This window comes from Chiloscyllium plagiosum, unplaced genomic scaffold (assembly GCF_037043375.1).
Source record: "Chiloscyllium plagiosum isolate Xiang-an unplaced genomic scaffold, Cpla_swu_hap1 HiC_scaffold_40, whole genome shotgun sequence".
Classification (NCBI taxonomy): domain Eukaryota; kingdom Metazoa; phylum Chordata; class Chondrichthyes; order Orectolobiformes; family Hemiscylliidae; genus Chiloscyllium; species Chiloscyllium plagiosum.
In genome coordinates this window covers 12145705-12162289 of record NW_028270178.1, presented here as the reverse complement: position 1 = coordinate 12162289, position 16585 = coordinate 12145705, and positions in this window count along the sequence as shown.

The following is a 16585-nucleotide window of genomic DNA, read 5'->3' as shown; positions in this document are numbered from 1 at the left end:
TGGGTCTGCATGTGGAGGGGTTAATGTGAAGGACTGTCTTTCTCAATCACATCCCTCACCCTGAGGCATTACTCAGTGATCATCAGAATTAAACACCACCAGTCAACTCCATCCCGATCGCTCAGCAGGACTCTGGTGACTTGACATAGTTGTCAAAGTTGAATGAAAAGCAATTCTAAAGTTGTGTCAGGATAATGTCAAATATATTGGTTTTGTGCATCTTTATTCTGTTGCCTCAACAGTCTCCTGCGCTACTACATTGTGGTATCATGTTATTTCATTCTGTGCAGTTGTGTATATGACTAAAGTGTTCATCAGCATAATTTCTTCATCAATTCCTTAAGAAAAGCTTATGTTTGAAACATGGACACTCCTGTTCCTCGGATGCTGCCTGATAGGCCGTGCTTTTCCAGCACCACAATTTTAGACTCTGATCTGTAGTATCTGCAGTCCTCACGTTCTCCTATATGATTAAATTGTAAAACGCCATTGGTGTTCCTTGTTTGGGGATACATTCCCAGGCAGAATGCAGTTTAACACTGAACCCTAACAACATTGTATTACAAAGTGTGACTTTGCCATTGAACGTGTTGTGGGTGGAGTTGGATGCATAAATTGGAAGCGTCAAAACCAGTTCCTTATGGTTCCTGTACGATCTATCAGAGTACATCTATCACCATCCCATTCTCACACAGAGTAAACATTTTCACAGATTAAGTCCTCAGATCATCTCTGATTTCTACCATATTTTGCTTTATTGTGAAGTTGGAAAACTTTGTTTTCTATCGAGAACGATTTGTTACCACATTACCATGTAATATATTGAAAGTTATTTATTGCCACATTACTATATAATCTAATTGTAATTATAAATATTACGACATTACCGTATAATATACTGATAATTCTAACAGTTACCACATTACCATAATTTGAAGTGCCAGGCTTTACAACGTGCAGAAATGTATTTGATTGGTCTTCAAGTAATTTGTTCGTTTCTTGCGATCCTTTATTGATCTAACCCTATGTACGTATTCTGACCTTCATGTCATCATCAGAACTGAAATCACTTTAATGCTTCCCTCTCACATGGTAGCAATGTCCACAATACCTTGGAGAGAGTGAGAATAGCAGCTACTGGAGAGTCAGCTGGGGGGAGAAAACACAGCTGGTCAAGCAGCATCAGAGGCGAAGATTAGATAGCTGTACTTTGTTTTTTCTTTGGTGGTTTTGATGAGTCTTCTGTTGATGACATCCAGAATTCAAGAGGTAGATTTATGAAGACAAAACTCTGGAAGTGGGTAACAATTTTCAAGAGACCAATTGGATCACCACTCGGCATTTTCTTATTCATGGAATAAATCCACCACCCATTGAATTGTCCCAAAGGTGTAACCTCAAAGAAAGGGAGTTAGTCTTGTCAATACACTTGCCACTTGCAGTTTTATTGTTTGATGTGAAAAGCAAATTGAAATCATCGGCCTAACTACTGTCCTAAGCCTGTTAATGCAATCATCGTTCCATCATTTCAGAAGAAATAATTCTGAGTTTCCTGATTTCATTTGCAGTTTCATTAAACTTGTTTTGCTACCACGGATATCTATTCACATGTAATCTTCGGTCGCCCATTTCTGTGGCTATGGGAAATGATCCAAGAAGGATAAGGGCTGAAAATGTGGTGCTGGAAAAACGCAGCAGGTCAGGCAGCATCCAAGGAGCAGGAGAATCGACGTTTCGGGCAAGAGACCTTCTTCAGGGCTCGATTCTCGTCGATTCTTCCGCTCCTTGGATGCTGCCTGACCTGCTGCGCTTTTCCAGCAACACATTTTCAGCTCTGATCTGCAGCATCTGCAGTCCTCACTTAGATGTGTCTTTTCTGCAGAACTCTGCAAAATCCATATATGATCCAGTTAGCTGTGATGCCCGCTAATATCATCGTTATCATTATGTAAATTCAGTCTTGCTTCCGACTCAAAAGTTAGAATTGCTAAAGTACAGCATTTGCCACATAGATTCAGAAACGAACATTATTTTATCAGCATTTTCCAACAAAATTCCTTTCTGTTTCTTCCAGTTAATTTATTCGCAATTGTGATCCTGTCCCGAGAAAAATGCGGAATCTCCACCTGTACAAGGCATTACATGGTTGCCATGGCAACTACAGATCTGCTGTTCGTTATTTTCGAGATCATACTCAGCAAAGTGGAAAATGATTATTTCCCGTCAACGTTCCTGAACATCACTTCTGTGTGTCGTGTACATTATGCCCTACGTCGTGCAATCATCGACTGTTCTGTTTGGTTCAATGTCGCCTTCACCTTTGATAGATTTGTTGCTATTTGTTGTCAGAAGCTAAAGTTGAAGTATTGTACCAAGAAAACTGTGGCTGTGGTTCTAGCGACATCAAGCATTCTGCTCTGTTTAAAAAACATTCCCATCTACTTTAGATTTAGACATAAAAAGATTATTGACCACATAGCATGGGGTTGTTCTAATTCGAAAGCATATACTGCCGACCCTGTATGGAGTGGATATACATTTTTTAAAAAGATTTTAACTCCAATATTCCCATTTGCTTTAATTTTGTTACTCAACACGCTAACAATCAGTCAAATTTTAGTGACCAATCGAGTCCGTAAGAGATTAATGTACCAGAACAAGGGTGAGAATCACAGGGACCCAGAGATGGAGAGCAGAAGGAAGTCAATGATATTACTCTTCACCATATCCGCCAATTTCATATTTCTGTGGTTGTGGTACATTTTATATTATTTTGATGCTGATGATGCCTTGGATAGTGACGGTGAATATACATTTAAACATGTCGCATATATGCTACACAATTTAAGTTGCTGCACAAATTCTTTGATTTATGGAGTGACTCTGCCCAAGTTCAGAGAACATGTGATGAATTCAGTGAAATATCCACTGAAATTTATTGTTCAGTTTATTAATCGGAAAAGGAGGAGAGGGGAGGTCAAAGATTAAACTTCAGGTAATGAAACTGATCTCTTGTGGATCTGATATAAAGGTCTTGAAGGACACAATAATTGCTTTTCACGATGGGCATTTAAAACTGATGGGTTCGAATTGAATTAGCATCAATTCTGGAAAATAACAATTTGCAGTGCTCATCAGACAATGACGGATATATGAAAGAATAGTGGGTGATGAGCAATAGGAATCTTGTGGGGTACCAAGTGGAATAAAGCTGGAGCTATTGACCATCTTATAGTGTCGGTGTCTCTGAGCCATGTGACGTGGGCTAAATCCCAACTGCTCCAGGGCCATATAAAAGCATCCCTGAAAAGTTTGATCGGAAACAAAACAGTGATATGGGTTGGGTGGCTCAGTGAAAAGAAGGATCAGTTTGCATCGGGCATGTGCTGATCTTTCGAAGGTGGGAAAGGTTTAGGTGGATGTCTCATTGCGTGTTCCATGGTAGCTCAGGAATAGACAGTCAGTCTCTATTCATCCTCCATGGACTGGGATTTTAGCTAATTTCATCTGGTAAGAAAGTAAATTACTTAGAACATAGGAACATAAAAATAACTGGCAGCAGGAGTAGGCCATCTGGCCCCTCGAGCCTGCTCCCCCAGTTCAGTCAGATCATGGCTGATGTTTTTGTGGCCTCAGCTCCACTTACCCGCCCTCTCACCATAACCTGGATTAGTGGTGCTGGAAAAGCACAGCAGTTCAGGCAGCAACCGAGGAGCAGTAGAAATGACGTTTCGGGCAAAAGCCCTTCATTAGGAATACAGCATCCTCAGTCATTGTTTTTTACCCTCACCATTACCCTTAATTCCTTTACTGCTCAAACAATGATCTATCTTAACTTTAACAACATTTACTGAGAAAGCCTTCCCTTGATAATTTTAGATGTTTCAGTAATATCCACTCTCATTCTTCTAAAATAAAATGAATATAATCCCAGTCTACTCAGTCTGTCCTCATAAGCCAACACCCTTAACTCCAGAATCAATCTAGTGAACCTCCTTAAAAAACTCTTCTTGTGCTAGTACATCCTTTCTCAAGTAAGGAGACCAAAACTGCACACAGTATTCCAGGTGTGGCCTCACCAGTACCATTTCCCACTGCAACATAACCTTGCTGCTTTTAAACTCAATCCCTTTAGCAATGAAGGACAAAATTTCCTTTGCCTTCTCAATTACCTTTTGCACCTGCAGACTAACCTTCTGTGATTCATGCACAAGGACACCCAGGTCCCTCTGCACAGCAGCATAATGCATTTTTTTTAACCAGTCAAGCAATAGTCCTTTTTACTGTTACTCCTCCCAAAATAAATGATTGTACTCCATCTGACAGCTCACCTAAACTACCTATGTCTCTTTGCAGAGCGTCACAGTCCTCAGCACACATTGCTCTACGACTCATTAGATTACTTTACAGTGTGGAAACAGGCCCTTCGGCCCAACAAGTCCACACCGACCCGCCGAAGTGCAACCCACCCATAACCATACATTTACCCCTTACCTAACACTACAGACAATTTAGCATGGCCAATTCACCTGACCTGCACATCTTTGGATTGTGAGAGGAAATCGGAGCACCCGGAGGAAACCCACACAGACACGGGGAGAATGTGCAAACTCTACACAGTCAGTCGCCTGATGCGGGAACTGAACCCGGGTCTCTGGCGCTGTGAGGCAGCAGTACTTTCCACTGTGCCACCGTGCCGCCCACTCATCTTAGCGTCTTCCACAAACTTCAATACACTTGGCCTTCTAACTCCAAATCATCTATGCAAATTGTGAATAATTGCAGCACCAACACTGATTCCTGAGGCACACCAATATACAAGGATTGCAAACAGAATAGAACTCATTTATTCTCACTCTGCTTCCTGTTAGTTAACCAATCCTCTATCCTTGCTAATAAAATGCCCATAATGCCTTGCATCTTTATCTTATGCAGCAGCCTTTTGTGTGGGCACCTTGTTGAATGCCTTTTGAAAATCTAGCCATAGTACATCTACTGGATTGCTGTTGTCCATTGTGTTTGTAATGTCTTGATAGAATTCCAAAAGATTAGTTAAGCATGCCATGTCCATTATGAATCCATGCTGTTTCTGCCCAACGGTACAAGAAAAATCCAGATGCCTTGCTATTCCTTCCTTGACAATAGCCTCAAGCATTATGTCATCTGGTCTATAATTCCACACCTTTTGTCGTCGTTCCTTTTTAAACAGTGACATCACATTTGCTGGTTTCCAACCTGGTAGAACGTACCCAGAGTTCACTGAATGTTGTATGCTATATGTATGCAATAAGTGCATACGCTATTTCTCCCACCATCACTTTTAACACCCTGGCCTGAATTGCACTAGGGCCAGGAGACTTGTCTACTCTTAGCTCCATTAACTTGCCCAACATTATCTCTTCGTGATAATGATTGCTTCCAGGTCCACATTTACTCTCATCTCTTTGTCAATCTCTGGCGTGTTATTCATGTGCTCCACTGTGAAGACCAACACAAAATACCTGGTCAATGCCTTGGCCATTTCCTCATATCCAATTACAAAATCCCCCCATCATCCTCTAAAGGACCAATGTTTACTTCAGTCACTTTTTTTTTGTTCAGATGAAAGTACGTACCTCTCCTGTCACTGGCTTCTTTGTGTAAATGTTATTAACTTTCAGTCACGGTCGTTTGCCTCCGTGGGCGTTCGGTTTCCATTTTCATACCGAAGCTCTCTCTCTCTTATGTTGCCTGACTGTCATTGTTAACAGCTGGCAGATCCAGCTCAGAGGCTTACATCAGTTACCGGAAGACGAGGTCAAGATAGGAGATCTGGTGTGTCAGAGATGGGGATGAGAAATGGCAGGCGTAGTCCCATTGCTTTGAGGCTTCTCCGTGACTTCTGTCCTCTACGTGCAAACCGTACCAGGATGATCTGCTCCAAAGGTTCATTGTTCACATTTTGAAACAAGGTGACACTCTACAAAACACAGACACGGCCCCTCATTGATCCCTCTGTGACAACATGTAATTCCACTAGTTGCCTTTCGAAAGGTGAAAACTGAAAGAACTGCAGGTGCTGTAAATCAGAAACAAAGACAAATCGTGCTGGAAAAGCTCAGCAGGTCAGGCAGCATCTGTGAAGAGAAATCAGAGTTAACATTCAGACGAAAGGCCATTGGAATCAGATCGTTTTCAGCACCTTCTGCTTCTGCTTCTGTCTAAAAGTGCTGCCCGACCTGACGGCTTTGATCTCCAGAGCACTGCCTCAGAGATCATGACAGGGTCAAGTGCGCTCTTCATCTGGAATAGGATTGGATTCAAATGGATTGGATTAGATCAGATTAGATCGATTTGGGACTTGATGAGATTATATTGTATTAGATGAGGTTGTATTAGATGGGATTTCCTGACGAAGGGCTTTTGCCCACAACGTCGATTCTCCTGCTTATTGAATGCTGCCTGGCCTGCTGTGCTTTTCCAGCACCACACAATTGACTCTAATCTCCAGCGTCTTGTAGTCCTCACTTTCGCTTAGATGGGATTGACTTAGATTGGATTGGTGTGAGTTCGGTTTGGAATAGATTGGATCAGATTGGTTTAAATACAAAAATTGAGAAAGGGGAAAGGAGGATGCAGATGTGGTATTATAAACACACACAAAGAAAACTAACAGATTATGGTCCTGGTTTAATATCAATATATAGTTTAATATTCGATGATTATTAATAGATTCTGAGCTTGTTGAAAACAAGGCATTGGAAATAGCAAAGAAATCCCAGCAAATTGTAGATTTAAGTGAACTGTGAAAGTTCCATTTCATTGACATGGCAAATAGCACTGAAATGCAGAGCTAGATAGGCATGAATAATTTGAATAATTAGCACAATATTTGTATTCGGACAAAATGTAAAGGAGACCATGAAAAACGAACCTTCAGAATTAGGAGATATCCAGTCTCCATAGAGCATAGAACATAAAACAATACAGCACAATCAAGGCCATTCGACCCTTGATGTGGCAATCCTTTATCCTGCTCTGAGATTGAACTAATTGATATCCCATTCAATTTACTATCATCCTTGTGACTATCCAAGAGTTGCTTAAATGTCGTGAGTGGTTCTGCCTCGACGTGAAATTAAGTCTCTCCATACTCTTTTGCCATCTTCTTGTAAGATTATAGCAACAACACCCACGTCATGTGCATCAATGGTCATTGAATACATGAATGGCTTTGCGCAATTGAGTGTTGCTCACACAGGGCAGTGGGGAAATACAGATTTTAGGCTTTGAAATTCATCCTCACATTCATTCATCCACTAAAAATTTCTGCATTTCTTCAAATCGACAGTCAGTGGAACATCTTTATGAACGGTGTAGGGAACATTCCAAAAATATTTGTTCTCACATCCTACAGGGCTATCTATCCATGTGCAATGGTACGGCCTAGGAATGTTACTTGGGTTTTTGCGAACTCATTGTTAGCCAGGTCTATCACCAAACTTGTTTCCTGAAGTTGATTGAACAATTCTGCCAGATGCTCCAAATGTTCCCTCCATCTGTGACCAAAAATCACCAGATCATTGATGTACACCACATGATCAATTAATTCCAAATTTACCTTAATACTTAATCTTTGAAATGTGGCTTGTGCATTTTTCATATGAAATTGCTTGACTAAAAACTGGTGAAGTCCATTTGGTGACATGAAACATGGAATAACATTTGCTTTTTCAGATAAAGTTACCTGTTACCATCCTTTGATTAAATCAACATGAGAAATTTAAGTCACTTGCCTCCCCTTCTCAATACATTCTTCAATTCATGTACATAGGTTACAAATGCTTTGGATTTTCAAAGGACCACACAAAACTGTTGGATCCCTTATGGTGAACTCCATTCACTGCAACTCACTTTGATTATGTCACCAGTGAGCATGCTTCCAATCGCTTTTGGAACATGTGTGAATTTTAGAGAGTTAAGCCTGTACAGATGTTGCTTAATTGGAAAAGCACTTCCTATATCTACATCATACACAATCAGTTTAGTACTTCCCAGTTCAGATAAATTCAGGTAAATGTAGTACTCCCACAGAGGGCGCCATGAGATTCTCCTGGCTCTTTTTGGTGGTGTTGATTTTCCTCTGGAAGTGAATTCAACAACTTATTCCAGTTTCTGAAAATGTCCTTATAAGAGACATAGAGTCATAGAGATGTACAGCATGGAAACAGACCCTTTGGTCCAACCCGTCCATGCCGACCAAATATCCCAACCTAATCTAGTCCCACCTGACAGCACATGGCCCATATATCTCCAAACCATTCCTATTCATATACCCATCCAAATTCCTCTTAAATGTTGCAATTGTACCAGCCTCCACCACATCCTCTGGCAGCTCTTTCCATACACGTACCAACCTCTGCGTGAGAACGTTGCCCCGTAGGTCATTTTTATATCTTTCTCCTCTCACCCTAAACCTATGCCCTCTAGTTCTGGACTCCGGACCGCAGAGAAAAGACTTTGCCTATTTACTCTATCCGTGCCCCTCATAGTTTCATAAACATCTATAAGGTCACCTCTCAGCCTCCGACGCTCCAGGGAAAACAACCCCCAGCCTGTTCAGACTCTCCCTATAGCTCAAATTCTCCAACCCTAGCAACATCCTTGTAAATCTTTTCTGAACCCTTTCAATTTTCATAACACCTTTCCAATAGGAAAAAGACCACAATTGCATGCAATATTCCAACAGTGGCCGAACCAATGTCCTGTACAGCCACAAGATGACCTCTGAATTCCTATACTCAATACTCTGACCAATAAAGGAAAGCATACCAAACGCCTTCTTCACTATCCTATATACCTGCGATTCCACTTTCAAGGAGCTATGAACCTGCACTCCAAGGTCTCTTTGTACAGCAACACTCCCCTCGGTCCTTACCATTAAGTGTATAAGTCCTGTTAAGATTTACTTTCCCAAAATGCAGCACCTCGCATTTATCTGAATTAAACTCCATCTGCCACTTCTCAGCCCATTGGCCCATCTGATCAAGATCCTGTTGTAATCTGAGGTAACCCTCTTCGCTGTCCACGATACCTCCAATTTTGGTGTCATCTGCAAACTTACTAACTGTACTTCTTCTGCTCGCATACAAATCATTTATGGAGAAAGTGAGGACTGCAGATGCTGGAGATCAGAGGTGAAAATGTGTTGCTGGAAAAGCACAGCAGGTCAGGCAGCATCCAAGGAGCAGGAAAATCGACGTTTCGGGCATGAGCCCTTCTTCAGGCTCATGCCCGAAACGTCGATTTTCCAGCTCCTTGGATGCTGCCTGACCTGCTGTGCTTTTCCAGCAACACATTTTCAGCTACAAATCATTTATGTAAATAACAAAACGTCGAGGACACAGCATTGTTTCTTGTGGCACTCCACTGATCACAGGCCTCCAGTCTGAAAAACTTCCCTCCACCACCACCCTCCACCTTCTACCGTTGTGCCAGTTCTGTACCAAACGACGAGGTCTCGCTGTATTCTGTGAGATCTCACTTTGCTAATCAGTCTCCCATGGGGAACCTTGTCAAACGCCTGACTGAAGTCCATACAGATCAAATCTACCTCTCTGCCCTCATAATTCTGCTTTGTTACTTCCTCAATAAAACTCAATCAAGTTTGTGAGACATGATTTCCCACGCACAAAACTATGTTGACTATCCCTAATCAGTCCTTGCCTTTCCAAATACATGTAGATCCTGTCCCTCAGGATTCCCTCCAACAACTTGCCACCACCGACATCAGGCTCACTGGTCTATAGTTCCCTGGCTTGTCCTTACCACCTTTCTTAACAGTGGCACCACGTTAGCCAACCTCCAGTCTTCTGGCACCTCACCTGTGACTATCAATGATAAAAATATCTCAGCAAGAGGCCCAGCAATCACTTCTCTAGCTTCCCACAGAGTTTCAGGTACACTTGACAAGTTCCTGGGTATTTATCCACCTTCAACCATTTCAAGACATCCAGCACTTTCTCCTCTGTAACTTGGACATTTTACAAGAGGTTACCACCTATTTCCCTACAGTCTATAACTTCCATATGCTTTGCCACATAAAATACTGATGCAAGATTCTCATTTAGTATCTCTCCCAATTTCTGCGGCTCCACAGAAAGGCCACCTTGCTGATCTTTGAGGGGCCTTATTCTGTCCCTAGTTACTCTTTTGTCCTTCATGTATTTGTAAAAGCTCTTTGGATTCTCCTTAACTCTATTTGCTGAAGCTATCTTATGGCCCCTTTTTGCCCTCCTGATTTCCCTCTTAAATATACTCTTACTTCCTTTAAACTGTTCTAAGGATTCACTCAATCTTTCCTGTCTATACCTGACATATGCTTTTATCTTTTTCTTACCCAAACCCTCTATTTCATTAGTCATCCAGCATTCCCTATAACTACCAGCCTTTCCTTTCACCCTGACAGGAATATACTTTCTCTGGATTCTCGTTATCTCATTCCTGAAGGCTTCCCATTTTCCAGCCGTCCCTTTACCTACGAACGCCTGCCCCCAATCAGATTGTGTAAGTTCTTGCCTAATTCCGTCAAAATTGGCCTTTCTCCAATTTAGAACTTCAAATTTTAGATCTGGCACATCCTTTTCCTTTATTAATTTAAATCTAATAAAATTATTGTCGCTGGCAAAGTGATCCCCCCACTGACACCTGAGTCACCTGCCCTGCCTTATTTCCAAAGAGTACGTCAAGTTTTGCATCTTCTCTAGTAGGTACATCCACATACTGAATCAGAAAATTGTCTTGTACGCACTTCACAAATTCCACTCCATCTAACCCCTTACATTATGGCAGTCCCAGTCTATGTTTGGAAAGTTAAACTCCCCTCCCCTAACCACCCTATTATTCTTACAGATAGCTGAGATCTCCTTACAAGTTTGCTTTTCAATTTTCCTCTGACTATTGGGGGGGTCTATAATACAATCCCAATAAGGTTAGCATCCCTTTCTTATTTCTCAGTTCCATCCAAATAACTTCCCTGGATGTATTTCCGGGAATATCCTTCCTCAGCAGAGTTGTAATACTATCCCTTATCAAAAATGCCTCCCCCATTCCTCTGTTGCCTCCCTTTCTATCCTTCCTGCAGCCTTTGTATCTTGGAACATTAAGCTGCCAGTCCTGCTCATCCCTGAGCCACATTGTCTGGTTTAATTCTAGCAATGCCAAAATCAGTATCTTCTGAATTTAGTTCTTCACGCTATGTAGCAAAAATTAACACATTTTGCGTTTGGTATCCTTCCCCATCAAAAGGAGAAAGTGAGGTCTGCAGATGCTGGAGATCAAAGTTGAAACTTTATTGCTGGAACAGCACAGCAGGTCAGGCAGCATCCAGGGAACAGGAGATTCGACGTTTCGGGCACAGGCCCTTCTTCAGGAATGAGCAGAGAGTGTTCAGCAGGAGAAGATAAAAGGTAGGGAGGAGGGACTTGGAGGAGGGGAGTTGGAAATGTGATAGGTGGAAAGAGGTCAAGGTGAGGGTGATAGGTCGGAGTAGGGTGGAGGCGGAGAGGTCAAGAAGAAGACTGCAGGTCAGGAAGGCGGTGCCGGGCTGGAAGGATCCGGCTGAGACAAGGTGGGGGGAGGGGGGATGAAGAAACTGGTGAAGTCCAAGTTCATCCCCTGCGGTTGGAGGGTTCCCAGTCGGAAGATAAGACGCTCCTCCTCCGACCGTCGGGTTGTTGTGGTTTGGCGGTGGATGAGTCCAATGACCTGCATATCCTCGGTGGAGTGGGAGGGGGAGTTGAAATGCTGTGCCACAGGTTGGTTGGGTTGGTTCGTCCGGGTGGCCCAGAGGTGCTCTCTGAATCGCTCCGCAAGTAGGCGGCCTGTCTCCCCAATATAGAGGAGGCCACACCGGCTGCAGTGGATGCAGTAGATGATGTGGGTGGAGGTGCAGGTGAATCTGTGGCGGATATGGAAGTTTCCTTTGGGGCCTTGGAGAGAAGTGAGGGGGGAGGTGTGGGCGCAAGTGTTGCACCTCCTGCGGTTGCAAGGGAAGGTGCCTGGAGTGGAGGTTGGGTCGGTGGAGGGTGTGGATCTGACAAGGGAGTCGCGAAGGGAGTGGTCTCTACGGAAAGCTGATAGGGGAGGGGAGGGAAATATATCCTTGGTGCTGGGTTCTGTTTAGAGGTGGCGGAAGTGACGGCGGATGATGCGCTGTACATGGAGATTGGTGGGGTGGTAGGTGAGGACCAGTGGGGTTCTGTCCTGGTGGCGGTTGGAGGGGCGGGGCTCAAGGGCGGAGGAGCGGGAAGTGGAGGAGATGCGGTGGAGGGCACCGTCGACCACGTCGGGGGGGAAATTGTGGTCCTTGAAGAAGGAGGCCATCTGTGTTGTACCTATTTTGAACTGGTCCTCCTGGGAGCAGATGCGGCGGAGACGAAGGAATTGGGAGAATGGGATGGCGTTTTTACAGGGGGCAGGATGGGAGGAGGTGTAGTCCAGGTAGCTGTGGGAGTCGGTTGGTTTGTAGTAGATGTCCGTGTTGATTCGGTCGCCTGAGATAGAAACAGAAAGGTCTAAGAAGGGGAGGGAGGAGTCTGAGACTGTCCAGGTGAATTTGAGGTCGGGGTGGAAGGTGTTAGTGTAGTGGATGAACTGTTCAACCTCCTCGTGGGAGCACGAGGTAGCGCCGATACAGTCATCAATGTAGCGAAGGAAAAGATGGGGGGTGGGGCCAGTGTAGTTGTGGAAGATGGATTGTTCCACATACCCTACGAAGAGGCAGGCATAGCTGGGGCCCATGCGGGTGCCCATGGCTACTCCTTTTGTTTGGAGAAAGTGGGAGGATTGGAAAGAAAAGTTGTTCAGAGTGAGGACCAGTTCGGTCAGTCGAAGGAGGGTGTCGGTGGAAGGGTACTGGGTGGTACGGCGGGAAAGGAAGAAGTGGAGTGCGTTGAGTCCTTCGTGATGGGGGATGGAGGTGTACAGGGACTGGATGTCCATGGTGAAGATGAGGCGTTGGGGACCGGGGAAGCGGAAATCCTAGAGGAGGTGGAGGGCATGGGTGGTGTCACGAACGTAGGTACCCACATCATCTACTGCATCCGCTGCAGCCGGTGTGGCCTCCTCTATATTGGGGAGACAGGCCGCCTACTTGCGGAGCAATTCAGAGACCCACATTATCTACTGCATCCGCTGCAGCCGTTGTGGCCTCCTCTACATTGGGGAGACAGGCCGCCTACTTGCGGAGCGATTCAGAGAGCACCTCTGGGCCACCCGGACGAACCAACCCAACCACCCTGTAGCACAGCATTTCAACTCCCCCTCCCACTCCACCGAGGATATGCATGTCATTGGACTCATCCACCGCCAAACCACAACAACGCGACGGTCGGAGGAGGAGCGTCTTATCTTCCGACTGGGAACCCTCCAACCACAGGGGATGAACTTGGACTTCACCAGTTTCTTCATCCCCCCTCCCCCCACCTTGTCTCAGCCGAATCCCTCCAGCCCGGCACCGCCTTCCTGACCTGCAGTCTTCTTCTTGACCTCTCCGCCTCCATCCTACTCCGACCTATCACCCTCACCTTGACCTCTTTCCACCTATCACATTTCCAACGCCCCTCCTCCAAGTCCCTCCTCCCTACCTTTTATCTTCTCCTGCTGAACACTCTCTGCTCATTCCTGAAGAAGGGCCTGTGCCCGAAACGTCGAATCTCCTGTTCCCTGAATGCTGCCTGACCTGCTGTGCTGTTCCAGCAATAAAGTTTCAACTTCCCCATCAAAATACCATTTGAACAAAATGACACAACACACTCTGTGTGAGTTTTCCTTCTATGTTACATGGGAATCAAATAATTAGCCTCATTCACTTTTCTTTCAGTTTGATAAGGCCCACTAGACTTTGCTTTTAAAGGTTCACCTCCCACCGGAAGTAACTCTTATAGTTCGTCTCCATCAGCAAAATTGAGACTTTTTGACAGTGTGAGCAATGACAAGAGGCAAAACATGTACCACTGGCAAAAAAAGCCAATTGCACAAATCAATTTTTGTGAACGGAATGGGGAACTCTTCAATAAGATTTGTTCTCACATCATATATGGCTATCTATCTATGTCCAATGGTACGACCTAGTAACATGACTTGGGTTTTTGCAAACTCATTCTTTGCCAGCTCTATCATCAAACTTGTGTCCTGAAGTTGATTGAACAATTATGCCAGATGCTCCAAATGTTCCTTACACCTGTGGAAAGAAGATCCAGCTCATATCTGGCAGATTGAATATGTTGTCTCATTACCATTACAATAACAATATTAGGATCTGCTAACCATGGTGGACACTGACGCTGGGCTAATCTTAGCTTTCCCAGATAGCTGAAGTATTCTCCGACTGGATGGGAACCCTCTTGTCTGTTGATTGCTGTGTTGCGCCCATTCATCCATTGCTGTAGCCTCTGCTCAGTTTTCCCAATGGACCATGCTTCAGGGCATCCTTGCCTGCAACGTATGAGATCGACAACATTGGCCGAGTCACTTGTGTACCTGCCACGGACATGGGGGGAGGTGTCCCACACGTAATGGTGGTATTCATGACAACCCTCTGACACGTGTTACAGCATCAATCAATACAAGGTTGCATGGTGTTGTCCTGAAAGCTGGGCAGTTCACTGCAAACAATGATCTTTTTGAGGTTTGGCGGTTGTTTAAATGCAAGCAGTGGAGGTGTGGGTCAAGGTCTTGGTGACGTGCTTCACCTCATTGATAATGTGTTGCAGATCATGAAGAACATGGCGTAGTTTTTCAGCTCCTGGGAAGTACTGGACAATGAAGGGTACCCTGTCGCTTGCAGCTTGTATCTATCTCTTGAGGAGGTCATTACAGTTTTGTACTGTGGCAGGTCGGAACAGGTGGTCAATGAGTTGAGCATCGTGCCCCATTCTTATGGGGGCATCCTTGAGTATTGTTAAGTGCCCGCCATGTTCCTCTTCATCTGAACAGATGCTGTGTGGGCGCAGGACTCGTCCGTAAGGGATGGCAGTTTCAATATGTTTCAGGTGGAAGCTGGAGGAGTGTAGCATCATGAGGTTATCTGTGGGTTTGAGGTAGAGTGAGGTGCTGAGGTGTTCATCCTTGATGGAGATGCCTGTGTCCAAGAATGAGACAGATAATAGAGATAAAGCGTTGGAAAGGGCTTTAATAGAAAGGATTTATAATCATCTAAAAAGGAATAAATCAATTAGGGATAGTCAACACGATTTTGTGAAGGGTAGGTAGTGCATCATAAATCTTACTGACTTCTTTGAAAAAGTAACCAAACAGGTGGATAAGGGTAAAATGGTTGATGTGATGACTATGGATTTTAGTAAGACATTTAATAAGGTTCCCCACAGTAAGCTATTGCACAAAATAGGGAGGCATGGGATTGAAGGTGATTTAGCGGTTTGGATGAGAAATTGGCGAGCTTAAAGAAGACAGAGGATGGTGTCTGATGGGAAATGTTCATCCTGGAGTTCAGTTACTAGTGGGGTACCACAAAGATCTATTTTGCGTCCACTGCTGTTTGACATTTTTATAAATGACCTAGATGAGGGCATAGAAGGATAGATTAGTAAATTTGCACGTAACACTCAGGTCAGTAGAATTGTGGATAGTGGTGAAGGATGTTGTAGGTGACAGAGTGACATAGGTAAGCTGTAGAGTGGGCTGAGAGGTGTAAAATGGAGTTCAATGGGGAAAAATCTGAAGTCATTCACTTTGGAAGGAACATAGAACATAGAACATAGAAGAATACAGCGCAGTACAGGCCCTTTGGCCCTCGATGTTGCGCCGATCCAAGCCCACCTAACCTATACTAACCCACTATCATCCATATACCTATCCAATGCCCGCTTAAATGCCCATAAAGAGGGAGAGTTCACTACTGCTACTGGCAGGGCATTCCATGAACTTACGACTCGCTGAGTGAAGAACCTACCCCTAACTTCAGTCCTATATCTACCTCCCCCCCTTAATTTAAAGCTATGCCCCCTTGTAATACCCGACTCCATACGCGGGAAAAGGTTCACACTGTCAACCCTATCTAACCCCCTAATCATCTTGTACACCTCAATCAAGTCACCCCTAAACCTTCTTTTCTCTAATGAAAACAGCCCCAAGTGTCTCAGTCTTTCCTCATACGATCTTCCTTCCATACCAGGCAACATCCTGGTAAACCTCCTCTGCACCCGTTCCAGTGCCTCCACATCCTTCCTATAGTATGGCGACCAAAACTGCACACAATATTCCAGATGCGGCCGCACCAGAGTCTTATACAACTGCATCATGACCTCAGGACTCCGGAACTCAATTCCTCTACCAATAAAAGCCAGTACGCCATATGCCTTCCTCACCGCGCTATTTACCTGGGTGGCAACTTTCAGAGATCTGTGTACATGGACACCAAGATCCCTCTGCTCATCCACACTACCAAGTATCCGACCATTAGCCCAGTACCCCATCTTTTTGTTATTCTTCCCAAAGTGAATCACCTCACACTTAGCTACATTGAATTCCATTTGCCACCTTTCTGTCCAGCTCTGCAGCTTCTCTATATCCTGCTGTAACCTGC